The sequence below is a fragment of the Nelumbo nucifera genome, chromosome 5 (assembly GCF_055504915.1).
Source record: "Nelumbo nucifera cultivar China Antique chromosome 5, China Antique-T2T, whole genome shotgun sequence".
NCBI classification, from domain to species: domain Eukaryota; kingdom Viridiplantae; phylum Streptophyta; class Magnoliopsida; order Proteales; family Nelumbonaceae; genus Nelumbo; species Nelumbo nucifera.
In genome coordinates this window covers 67,520,716-67,533,642 of record NC_142653.1, presented here as the reverse complement: position 1 = coordinate 67,533,642, position 12,927 = coordinate 67,520,716, and the positions used below count along the sequence as shown (strand labels likewise).

Sequence of the window (12,927 nt, the reverse complement as noted above, 5' to 3'; positions counted from 1 at the left end):
ATTACTAGCAACCTGTCCAAGAAGCCGATCGAGCTGAGGCGAGCTAAGGCGACCCACGAGGGTGAGCTCGCCAACTGTTCCCTGCACATCACTGCCGAAAGAGCCGATATCGCGACTGTTAGAACAGCTCACCGTACCGTACACCGAATTCTACTCGAACGATCCATAACCATTGCGTAAAACTCGCAAATGGTACATTAATACACCCAATATCGTAGAAACAACTCCGACAGAAGCTCAGGGTTGTTGCCAGGAGGCCTTGTGCCCCTTGATGTCTATAAAAGGTGTTTAAATCCACCTGGGAAGGTATGCGCACTAGTACTCTTGACCTCTCTCAATCTCTTAAAGAAATCCCCAAACACTTTTCTGACTTAAGCATCGGAGTGCTCACCCCGGGTAAAAGATACCTGAGCACTCTCATCTTCTATTCTTTGCAGCACACATTAGCTTGAATACTCAGACATCAGCTCGGCCCTATAACTCGGCCAGCCTAGTTGACACCCAATTAGAGTCCAAGTCATAGTACACGAGGGAGCATCCAAATTGTGCGACATCAATTAGCATCGTCTATGGGAATTGATGTCGATGATATGGTAGTAAAAACTCATTTTTCAAATGATTTAGTTGCTGACCTGAATCTTATCTTCAATGTTTTAAGAAAGCATATTTTAAAACTTATGTTAGACAGTTGTATGCCCTTAGCTTCAATCAGAATTATGTACATTATGAATTTATTGTAAATCAATAAAGTACTCATTTGATTCATGTTCTTGTGGTGTGTTTTTGTGTAATACCCTTAAACTGGACACTTAATGAGACTTGTGTTAGTTTAGAATGTTCACAGCCATTGGGTAAGTCTGGAGAGATTTATCCTGCCAAGGCTGACGCTGATGTGCGGCCAACTGTTGGGGTGGCTTGTCTCAGCTACCAGAGTGAGACCCGAAGCACATGCAGTGTAGGATTAATAGAACCTCTGAACCGGACCAGATTTCCAGTATTGCCCTGGACCTTGAAGATAGATGGGCAAAACTGGAAAGTTACACCTGACCCCTAGACTCGATTATGATACTGCACTAGGTGTTGGATTGGGCTGTCTTTGATGTACCAATCAGTGAGATCCTTAGCGGGGGTCAAAACCTGGGTATGTTGGGACAGTCCGAGAATTCATCTGAGTGGGTGATCATAGTGACAGGATCAGCCCCTTTGTCGGACAAAGGTAATGATCGGGGATGCACTCTCTCTGATGGAAACCAAGTCTGCCTGCAGCCGATTTCAATTGTTGAGATTTTGTTTTGCAAAATATATTTATATATAAAGATATATATATGTTATGGTTTCGAAATGATTTGCAAAAGGTTTTAATTCCCGGGATCCATGTAAGCGGAGAGTGCAACACTGTTCCTTGCAGTCGAGGGTGAGGTCCTCCCTTGTCGGGCAGTGTTTGATCATTATGGGCTGAGAGGTTAAATGTAAGACCATTGAGGATAATACTTGATGGGCTAATCTTGCATCTGCTCACAGTCCCTGGGTGTTACAAGGTGGCTTGGCCCAGGGACCACTTAGGGTAAGTGTTGGGCCCATAGAGCCCATAAGATGGGTTTCAGGGGGTGCACTGTCCATAACAGTGTATTCGGCCAGGCCTTGTAACAAAGGTTGGGCTGAACCCATGTGGCTGATGTGTAGATCAATGTTTGGGTTCCACGCCATACAAGGAAGCCCAACTGGGTAGCAGTTTGGAAGGCTATGTGAGTACATAACCTTTAATGGGCCTTAAGCCCATTTCGAACTGGGCTGATTCGATCAGTCAATTAAAGGAGGCGAATTCTGAGATGGATCAGCTGATAGGATTGGGCCTAGACCCCATCCATTTAGAGAGTCCCAGATCTAAATGAGATTTAGATCTGGAAGCCTCCTAATTAGATTAGGAGATGGCTGATCTGATCTGCAGATAAGATAAGGGTTATCCCTTATCACTTAAAGGGACTTCTAATCCAAATATGATTTGGATTAGCAACTCCTAATGGGATTAGGAGCTGATCCCTTTAAGATTATGAAAGAAGAAAGGGGCGACACAGTTAGTGATTGATGTTCAATTCTCTTCAGAGCTGAAAATCACAAGAAGAGAGATTTTTGCACCCTACAAATTCTCTCTTGCCGCCTCCTTCCTGCCGCCGCCATCACCTTCAGTTCGATCTCTAGTTCTTGGGAGAAATCAAGATCTAATCTTGATTCCAATCTTTTGGGAAAAGATTGGTTGGAGCTGTACTCACCAACCATCCAGTTGATTCTTGCGAAGGGTCAAGTTCTTTTGGAAGAACATTGCTGATTCTGCTCCATTCTGCACTGCGCCATCTTCAGTGGGAGCAAATTTTGGATCCTTCCTTGGGCGTGAACACCTCCATTGGGAGATATTGTTTCTCCGTATCAGGTACATCCTCCCTCCTACTCCTTTTGGTTCAGATCTGATTTGGTTCATGGTTCAAGATTGATCCTTGAAAATTTGTTTTCTAAAATAGGGAATTCGATTCCCTGCAAAGATGGGAGAAATTTTTTTGAAATTTGCCCAGTCCATTCCGCAAGACTTGGGCGTCCATGTGATGGATATCCCATCCCTTCAACTTAACCCGAACAAGTGTGCTTTCGGTGTAACCTCAGGTAAGTTCTTGGGCTACATTGTCAGCCAACGTGGCATAGAGGCTAACCCCGAAAAAATCCAGGCAATTCTAGATACGTGACCTCCTAGCTCGATTAAGAAAACATGGAAATTAACCTGACGGATAGCAGCCTTGAACCAATTAATGTCCAAGTTGGTTGGGAAGTGTCTTCCCTTTTTCAAGGCTATAAAGACAAACCAGGCCTTTGAGTGGAGCAAATTTTGGATCCTTCCTTGGGCGTGAACACCTCCATTGGGAGATATTGTTTCTCCGTATCAGGTACATCCTCCCTCCTACTCCTTTTGGTTCAGATCTGATTTGGTTCATGGTTCAAGATTGATCCTTGAAAATTTGTTTTCTAAAATAGGGAATTCGATTCCCTGCAAAGATGGGAGAAATTTTTTTTGAAATTTGCCCAGTCCATTCCGCAAGACTTGGGCGTCCATGTGATGGATATCCCATCCCTTCAACTTAACCCGAACAAGTGTGCTTTCGGTGTAACCTCAGGTAAGTTCTTGGGCTACATTGTCAGCCAACGTGGCATAGAGGCTAACCCCGAAAAAATCCAGGCAATTCTAGATACGTGACCTCCTAGCTCGATTAAGAAAACATGGAAATTAACCTGACGGATAGCAGCCTTGAACCAATTAATGTCCAAGTTGGTTGGGAAGTGTCTTCCCTTTTTCAAGGCTATAAAGACAAACCAGGCCTTTGAGTGGACCAAAGAGTGTTAGCTCACCTTAGTTCACCTCCCCTGTAACTAGATCCGAGACCAGGGACGAGCTCAAACTTTATCTCTCCGCGAGCGACGAGGTGGTTAGCTCGCTCCTAGTAAGAGAAGTCGACAAGGTACAACAACAAGTATACTACGTGAGCAAGGTCTTGCATGCTACTGAGACAAGGTATCCTGATATAGAAAAGCTCACCTTTGCATTAGTGCTAGCAGCCTGAAAACTAAGGCCCTACTTTCAAGCCCATACCATTGTCGTCCTGAATGATCAACCTCTAAGGCAAATTCTTTAGAAGTCTAAGGTCTCGGGGAGATTGACAAAGTGGGAATAGAGCTCAGCGAATACGACATCTGTTATGATCTGCGACCAGTGATAAAAGCACAGGTTCTAGCAGATTTTATTGTCGAGTGCACCTTTAGCTCGCCAACCCCTGAAGTAGCTGAGCCTGCAACTGTAGTAGAGGCTTCAATCAGTGTGGCACCGCCCCAAGCTCACAAGATCGTAGACTGGGATGAGGAGCCATGGATACTTCATGTGGATGGCTCGTCCAATCTGAGTGGAAGCACAGCTAGGTTGATACTTTACGGACCTAGCAAGGTAAAGCCGGAGTACGCACTCTGATTCCAGTTTTGAGCTTCAAACAATGAGGCCATGTATGAGGCACTGATAGCCAGGTTGATGCTAGCAAAGGAGATAGGAGCCAAGCATCTCATAGCTTGTAGTGACTCACAACTAGTGGTGAATCAAGTAAACAGGGAGTACGAGGTGAGAGAACCCTCCAAGTTAGCTTACTTGGCTAAAGTCAAGGAACTCCTGCCAACTTCGACTCCTGGTACCTTTAGCAAATTTTGAGATCAGAAAACACAGAAGTCGACGCCCTCTCCATATTAGTGAGTACGATAGACTCGACAAAAAGAACAGTTTACGTTGAAGAGCTACCTCACCCATCAATAGAGAAAGGGATAGAAGACGTCGCCCACATAGTAACTACGGAGACAAGCTAGATAGGTCCGGTCTTCAGCTACCTAAAGCACAGCATATTGCCAATAGAGAAAAATGCAGCTTGGCAAATAGAACAACAAGCAGATTGTTACGTGATAATAGGCACGCTACTCTATAGAAGATCCTTCACAGTGCCCTATTTGCGATGCTTGCAACAAACTAAAGCGAATCAGGTGCAAATCCATGAAGGGCTTTGCAGGAGACACTTGTGGGGCAGGACTCTAGCTCAGAAGGCTTATGGCAAGGGTACTACTAGCCCACCATGAAAGCAGATGCGACCGAGTTAGTCCAACGATGTTATAAATGCCAATGACATGCTAACATCCTACACCAGCCAGCTACCAACCTGAGATACTTAACTAGCTTGTGGCTGTTTGCGCAATGGGGCATAGACTTGCTGGGCCCCTTCCCACCAGCGAAAGGTCAGAAAAAGTTCATAGTCGTGGTAGTGGACTATTTCACAAGATGGGTGGAAGTCGTACTGCTATTCACCATAACGACTCGCAACATCCAAAACTTCTTCTAGAGGAGCATAGTCTGCAAGTTCGGCCTTGCAAGAGTACTGATTTCAAGCAATGGAAAACAGTTTGAAGACATCGAGTTCCAAGATTGGTGTGCATAGATGGGAATAAGACAAAATTTCACATCGGTCACTCACTCTCAAGCAAACGGGTTTGTGGGTGGACGAGCTACCTAGTGTACTGTGGGCCTACTAAACAACTGTCAAAATAGCAACTAGTGAAACACCTTTCAATCTGACGTACGGAACTGAGGCAGTAATACCAGCATAGATGGAAGTACCAACATTACGGTTTGAGGCATTCGCTGAAGAGGAAAATGAAGAAGATCTACGAGCAAATCTCGATTTAGTTGAAGAAGTGAGAGACCTGGCTAATAACTCTGCATTTTGATGCCTTAAGGGCATCATTTCAGGGGTATTTTCAGCCTTAGAATAATCAAAGTGTGCCCTTTTCCCAGTTAAAAACAATATTGTAACCTCTGAGGGTTTCTGTGCAAAACTAGGAAGTTTACATACATGGCTGAAATGTACTTTTTGAGAAGCTGGTATGAAGTCTGGCTGAGAGGGGGTGTTTTTGTGAAAATCTATGAATAGGAGGGTGCCTCCTATCTCCTAAACCTAGTTTAGCGCCCCTCCTACTGTATTAGCATCCTCCCCATGCCTTAGCAAACCCTAGGGTGCCTTTTAACCCATCATTTTCACTCTTAGCAAACCCTAACCGCCCCTAGGTGTTTAATCTCCACCCTTCACCTATTTTATTCCCAACCACTCATTCTAGGGCACTCTTTTTGTAGCTTTCAAACCCTAGGGCGCCACCAAACTTCTAATCCTCACCATTCAGCCCCTAACCACTAGATCTCAGCCCTCCATCCCATCCTCTATCTCGGCCAGTCACTCTAGGGTGCCACCCACTCCTTTTAATCTCCACCTTTCAACCCTAGGTGCCTCAATCTCTTCCATTCATATTTGGGCATCCAAATCTCAGCCCTACATAATATTGGGTGCCCACTCATTTTCCTCTCAGCCCTAGGATCACCCTAGAACCATCCTAACCCTTCATTAGAAACCCTAGGACGCCCGTAGCTTTGCTAAAACCCAGTTGTCGCCCCCATCTTTCTCTCTAATCCCAGTTTTATCCACCATTCTCTATAAAACGGACCCAAGGGCTCTTGAGAAAGGGTTGGATTCTTCCCCTAGGTAAAACGGAAGGCTGATCTTGAGAAGTTCAAGGGTAGAGGAAGAGGAGGACGCCTAGGCAAGAGGAGGGAATCCTACTTGTAGTTCTCTAAAGCCACTACTGCCACCTCTGGATTCGGATCCCAACCATTAGTCTTAGATTTAATTTTTGTTCTTTCATTTCCAGTTCCATTATTTCCTTTCTGCAATTTATTTTCATTTCGTTTGATCTTCGTTTTCTTTTCTGCAGATCTGGAATTCGACCAGGTAAGAGGGAAGGCCTAGCTCGAGAAATTCAAGAGTCGAAAGAGAGATCTGGAGACTGCTACCTCTGATCGGATTACAGTCTTTTTTATTTCATTTCTTTCATTTATTTATTTTTGTATTTATTTATTTTTCTACACTTTTAACTTTCAGCGATGTTCAGATTCTAGTTTTCCTGTTTAATTAATTAATTTCTATATTTCTACAACTCCAACTTGTGTTCTCTTGTCCGGATTTTAGTACGTATTAACTTTTCCCTCGCTTCCTTGTGGATACGACCCGTTCTCACCCTTTTATTGCATTTGTAATTGTTTGAGAATCGGAAAAAAATTATAAATATTAAAACTGGTGTTCCAAAGTGGTTAACGACACGCTTCCGGACACACCAAGTTTTTGGCACCGTTGTCGGGGAAGCAATGGAGAAAAATTTTTATTTGCTTTATCCGGAACTGTTTCATTATTTTTTTTATTTTCATTATATTACTTGATCCGTTATCTCATTTTAATTCTTACTTCTCTTTGATTTTGTAGGATAAAATAGCGAAAGGTGAGGTACCGGAGCATTGCGGGACTGTGGGAGAGAAGAGAAGAGAAGATTAATTGGATTGCATTTCAGGTGTAGTTGTCCCATTTTATTTTTGATTTTGATTTTTTATTTTTGAACTCTTTTTTTTAGTAGAATTGTAATTTTCGAATTTTTTTAGATCCGATTTATTTTTTAGTGTTATATCTCTTTCGTTTTGTTTCTAGATCTATTTTTTTTTTATTTTAAGTCCTTGTTCGAATTTCTATTTTCTTAGGTTTATTTTTTTTTTATTTTCAGAAAAAAAAAATTCATTTATTTTATTTTATTTTTTATTGCTGCATAATTTTCTTTTGTTTAATTGTTCCTTTTGCTTAATTAGGTTGCTTTATTATTTTATGTTATATTTCTCAATTGCACTTTAGAAATAATTGTTCATGCATTGTAATTAGTTGCATTTGTTGTGTTTATTTTTAAATAAGATACGGTGGGGATTTCATCACCCTTCCTTGGCCTAAAAATCACCACCCTTCACGTGCAGTTCACCCTAATCCTAATTTAAAATTTGGATAGCAAGATCCTTTAGGGAGCCTCACACTTGGTTCAAAGGTGTGCTGAATTTTAGGGAAGCTTGTAATTACTTTCCATAACCGACGGTTGGTGTCTAAGGAAAGAGGTTAAACGATTACACCTAAGCGGGTTTTGTGGTTACTTAATTAGGTCCTTGCGAGAGCAAGGGGAGCCTCCCACATCCCCACCTCTTACCTAGCTAACCAAAGGAAGTGATGTAATTCCAAGTGAACCTAAAAGGATTCACATTGGTTGAACCACTAGTTTAGGAAACCTTAGGTCAACCCTAGGTTGTGTGGTTGATTTACTTGCAATTTTTTAAAAAAATAATTCAAATTTCAAATTTGAATTTAAATTTTAGGAATTTAAATTTCAAATTTGAATTTAAATTTTAGGAATTTAAATTTCAAAATCTAAATTTGAATTTAAATGCTAAATTTAAATTTCAAACTTCAGAAAGAAGAAAAAGGGACTTCTAAGTTGTATGTTGGGAAGGAGATCTCTAAGGAGAGAAACTGTAGAACCCATACCCGAAATAGAGAGATACCTCCATCACCAACAACACAACCAAATGGCCGGAATCAATGATGCCCAACCTAGAAAGTTGAAGGAATACTTCACTCCAACCCAATATAACCCTTCATCCTATATACAATTGCCAGATACTCAAGCCTTACAGTATGAGATTAAGTTAAGCACAATCCAGATGCTCCCCTCTTTCTATGGGAACCCGAGTGAGGACCCATACAAGCACATAGATGAGTTTCTAGAAATCTGTTCCACTGTGAGGATTCAGAATTTTAATGATGATGCCCTTAGGTTAACTCTTTTCCCCTTCTCCTTGAAAGACAAGGCCAAGCACTGGTTGGGAACCATAGAGAGACCTATTAGAACTTGGGCAAAAATGCAACAAGAATTCCTTAGAAAGTTTTACCCTATAGGACAAACCAATACCATGAGAAGAGCCATCACTTGATTCACCCAAACACCGGGTGAACAAATTCATGAGGCTTGTGGGAGAATGAAGGAGTTAATGAGAAAATGCCCACATCATGGCTTGTCCCAGTGGAAAATTGTCTAGGCCTTCTATGAAGGTCTAACAGATCAATACAGGCAAATGGTAGATGCATCCTGTGGGGGGGCATTTTTGAGCAAGAGCGAGGATGAATCATATTTTGAGACCTTGAGTGAGAATTCCATTAACAATACATCCTTGTATTCCTACAAAAGGTCAGTGGGACCCTCAAAGAGGGCATGGCTCTATGAGGTCAGGAATAATATAGAGCTCGAGGCAAAAGTGGACTTGAATGCCATTTCTAGAAAGTTGGATAGGGTAGATCTTCTAGCCCAGAAGATTGACCAATTTTTCACCTTTAACCAGCAATTGGGCCCTTCTACATCCTATCCCGAAGTGAGTTCCATTTGTGCCAGCCCAGCCCACCAGGTTGATGACTGTCCTACGGTGGCCCAGTTTCCACCCTTTATCCAAGAACAAGTTCAGGTAGCCCAGAGTTTCTCAAGGCCCAACAATAATCCATATTCCAATACTTATAACCATGGGTAGAGAAATCACCCTAACTTTTCTTAGAGGACACATCAACCCAATCTACAGTCCCAACAATATCAGCATCCGTCCAACTCCATTGCCCAGCAGTTTCAAAGGCCATCAGTACAAAGTCAGTTCCAGTAGGTTTACCCTAGGAACCAACCGACCCAATCGTATCAGGGTTACCTACAACCTCCGCAATCCCGTTTAGTAGATGATTAATTCATGCAGCTTCAGCAGTTGATCCTAAATTAGCAGCAGTCCATTGCTAGGTTAGAAAGCCAAATAGGACAGCTAGCCAAAGCTAATGCAAGGAGAGAAGCGAGGCAATTACCGAGTCAACCAGTTGCAAACCCTATGAATCAGCCGCTGGGTTTTCCTCAACAAATTCAACCACCTCCTAAGAATCCCCAGTTCGAAAATGCTAAAGTTGTTACAACTTTAAGGAGTGGGAGAATTTTGGAAGACCCGTATGAGAAGAAGAAAATTGAAGAAGGAAAGGAGTCGGAAAACCCTAAGTTGGGGGGGGGGGAAGAAGAAGAAAGTTAAAACCTAGAAGAAGAGCCTAAAGTGAACCAACCTGTGGTACCCTTTACAACCACACTAACAACTGGGCCGTTGTAGAAAAAGAAAGAGATTCACAACGAGAAGATCGGGGAACTATTCAAACAAGTACACATTAACATCCCTCTCCTCAATGCAATCCAGCATGTCCCGGCTTATGCCAAGTTTTTGAAAGAGCTATGCACCCAAAAGAGGGAGCCACGATCGGCCCCACAAAAAGTGATGCTCTTGGCAGGTATGAGTGCGGTCCTCTTGAACCAACTTCCCTGGAAGATGAAAGACCCGGGTGCTGCTCTCATCAACTATATAATCTTTGGAATCACCTTTGATCAGGCCCTATTGGATCTTGGAGCCAGTGTAAACTTGCTTCCGTCCATCATTTATGAATGGTTTAGGATCGGCGAGTTGAAACCTACCCCAGTCGAGGATGTCATTGTCAGGATAGATAATTGTTATTTCCCTGTGGACTTTGTTGTCCTAGACATGACCCCAACCGAAGAACTGAACCATAACCTGATAATCTTAGGATGGCTATTTCTAGCAACGGCCAATGCAAATATCAACTGCAAGTCGGGGGAAATGGACATCTCATTTTGGGAGCAGAAGGTCCAGTTGAATGTTTTCAGTGCCTCTAAGTATCCAAACCTAGGGGAAGATGAATGCAATGTGGACATAGTGGACAATCTTGTGAATGGCTTATCTACCCCTTGGTTAGCCTAGTCTGAGCCTTGTTGGTATGAAGAAGAAAGTGAGTCCGAGAGTCTGGATGGAAGAAATGTGTAAATGCGTCTGGCTGAAGACGTTAAACTTAGCGTTGATTGGGAGGCAACCCAACGTAGTTTTTTGTTTTTAGGATTTGAATTTCCTTTCCTCGATTCAAGACTAGGTGGCAGACATTGAACCCCTCAAGAAAACCCTATTGATTGTTCCCTTTGGCCCAAGTCCTTTTTGGATCAATCTAGTCATGCCATTGGGGACAATGGCATTTAAGTAAGGGGGTGAGGAAAGAAATAGAAAAATTGAAAAAACAAATTGAGAAGCTAAGCCTTTTAATATGTAGAATTAAAATTTCATTGAAAAATTTTTAATTCTTTTCCATTAAAGGAGATTCCCAAACAGAAAAAGTTGAGGAAACTAATAAAAGATTATTGAATTTTGTAGAAATTGGTAGCAAGTGACAGGAGTTAAATTGGTCTTATTTGAATATTGTCAAAACTGTTTAGAAAGTGGAAAATACTCCCAATTTTGCCCCTGCCAAGATAAGAAGAGAAAGATGGAGAAATTAAATAAAAATTCTTCAAATTTTTAGAAATAGTGGACTACCTTGAACAGTGTTGCAAAAAAAAAAAAAAGAAAAAGAGAGAGAGAGAGAATAAAAGGTCAATGGACACCCTAGACTTAGTAACTGAGTCTCTTCACCTAAGTCAAGTGTTGAGATTCGCGTCAAACGGAAAAGGGAATGCCAAAGACAATCACATAACACTTAGTAACCGAGTCTCTTTACCTATGGCAAGTGTCGAGATTCACGTAAAACGGTGGAAGGTAACAATAGAAATAAGTGTGCAAATCAAGTTGAGGGGTAGAAATCCATTGTCAGAAATGATAAGAAGAATACCTATCTGATTTTAAAAATCAATCTCAGCTTATCAAGACTGTCTGCAAATGGAAGGGTAAATAAGGTTTTTAAGCCAGGTTTCTGTAATATTCAAACTAAGACAGTTTTACCCCTTAAGCCCAATACTGATCTCTATAAATTTTGAGAATTCTGGAATCAGGATGCTTGACTAATTCTGTTGGGGATGATCTTGAGATGGGAAGGATCTCTATGATCAGTGTAATTTTAAGGCTGCATTGCTAAGGGACTAGCAATGGTTAAAGTGGGGGTGTGTGATAACTCTACATTTTGATGCCTTAAGGGCAACATTTCAGGGATATTTTTGGCCTTAGAATAATCAAAGTGTGCCATTTTCCCAGTTAAAATCAATATTGTGGCCTCTGAGGGTCTTTGTGCAAATTCTGTGCAAAACTGGGAAGTTTACATGGCTGAAATGTACTTTTTGGGAAGCTGGTGTGAAGTCCAACTAAGAAAGGGGGTGTTTTTGTGAAACACTGTGAACAGGAGGGCGCCTCCTATCTGCTAAACCTAGTATGGCGCCCCTCCTACTGTATTAGCATGCTCCCCACGCCTTAGCAAACCCTAGGGCGCCTTTTAACCCATTCTTTTCATTCTTAGCAAATCCTAATCGCCCCTAGGTGTTTAATCTCCATCCTCTACCTCTTTTAATCTCAACCACTCATTTTAGGGCACTCTTTTTGTAGCTTTTAAACCCTAGAGTGCCTCCTAACTTCTAATCCTCACCATTCAGCCCCTAACCACTAGATCTCATCCCTCCATCACATCCTCTATCTCAACAATCCACTCTAGGGCGCCACCCACTCCTTTTAATCTCCACATTTCAACCCTAAGCGCCTCAATCTCCTCCATTCATTTCTAGGCACCCAAATCTCAGCCCTACATAATATTGGGTGCCATCTCCTTTTCCTCTCAGCCCAAGGATCACCCTAGAACCATCCTAACCCTTTATTAGAAGCCCTAGGGCACCCATAACTTTGCTAAAACCTAGTTGTCGCCCCATTCTTTCCCTCTAATCCCAGTTTTATCCACCCTTCTCTATAAAAAGGACCCAAGGGCTCCTGAGAAAGGATTGGATTCTACCCCCAGGTAAGACAGAAGGCTGATATTGAGAAGTTCAAGGGTAGAGGAAGAGGAGGACGCCTAGGCAAGAGGAGGGGTTCCTACTTGCAGTTCGCTAAAGCCACTACTGCCACCTACGGATTCGGATCCCAACCATTAGTCTTAGATTTAATTTCTGTTCTTTCATTTCCAATTCCGTTATTTCCTTTCTGCAAATTATTTTTATTCCGTTTGATCTTCGTTTTCTTTTCTACAAATCTGGAATTCGGCTAGGTAAGACAGAAGGCCTAGCTCGAGAAGTTTGAGGGTCGAAGGAGAGATCCAGAGATTGCTACCTCTGATCGGATTACAAACTTTTTTATTTCATTTCTTTCATTTATTTATTTCTGTATTTATTTATTTTTCTGCACTTTTAACTTTTAGCGATGTTTGGATTCTAGTTTTCCAGTTTAATTAATTAATTTCTATATTTCTGCAACTCCTGCTTATGTTCTCACCCTTTTACTACATTTGTAATTGTTTGAGAATAGGAAAAAAATTTATAAATATTAAAACTAGCGTTCCTAAGTGGTTAACGACATGCTTCCAGACACACCACTGGCCTACATTCGGACTACAGCATACCAACAACGTGTAGCCCAATACTATAATGCCTAGTTAAGAAACGCCAATTTAGAGGTGG

At 41.9% G+C, this 12,927-nt stretch overlaps 1 non-coding gene across 1 annotated transcript; it reads right to left on the bottom strand.

Annotated features, from left to right (window-relative positions):
• Positions 1-8,392: 8,392 nt before the first annotated feature.
• LOC148791723 (small nucleolar RNA R71) lies at positions 8,393-8,499 on the bottom strand. The gene has a single exon (XR_016076864.1). It is a non-coding gene; the product is annotated as a small nucleolar RNA R71 (small nucleolar RNA).
• Positions 8,500-12,927: the final 4,428 nt, after the last annotated feature.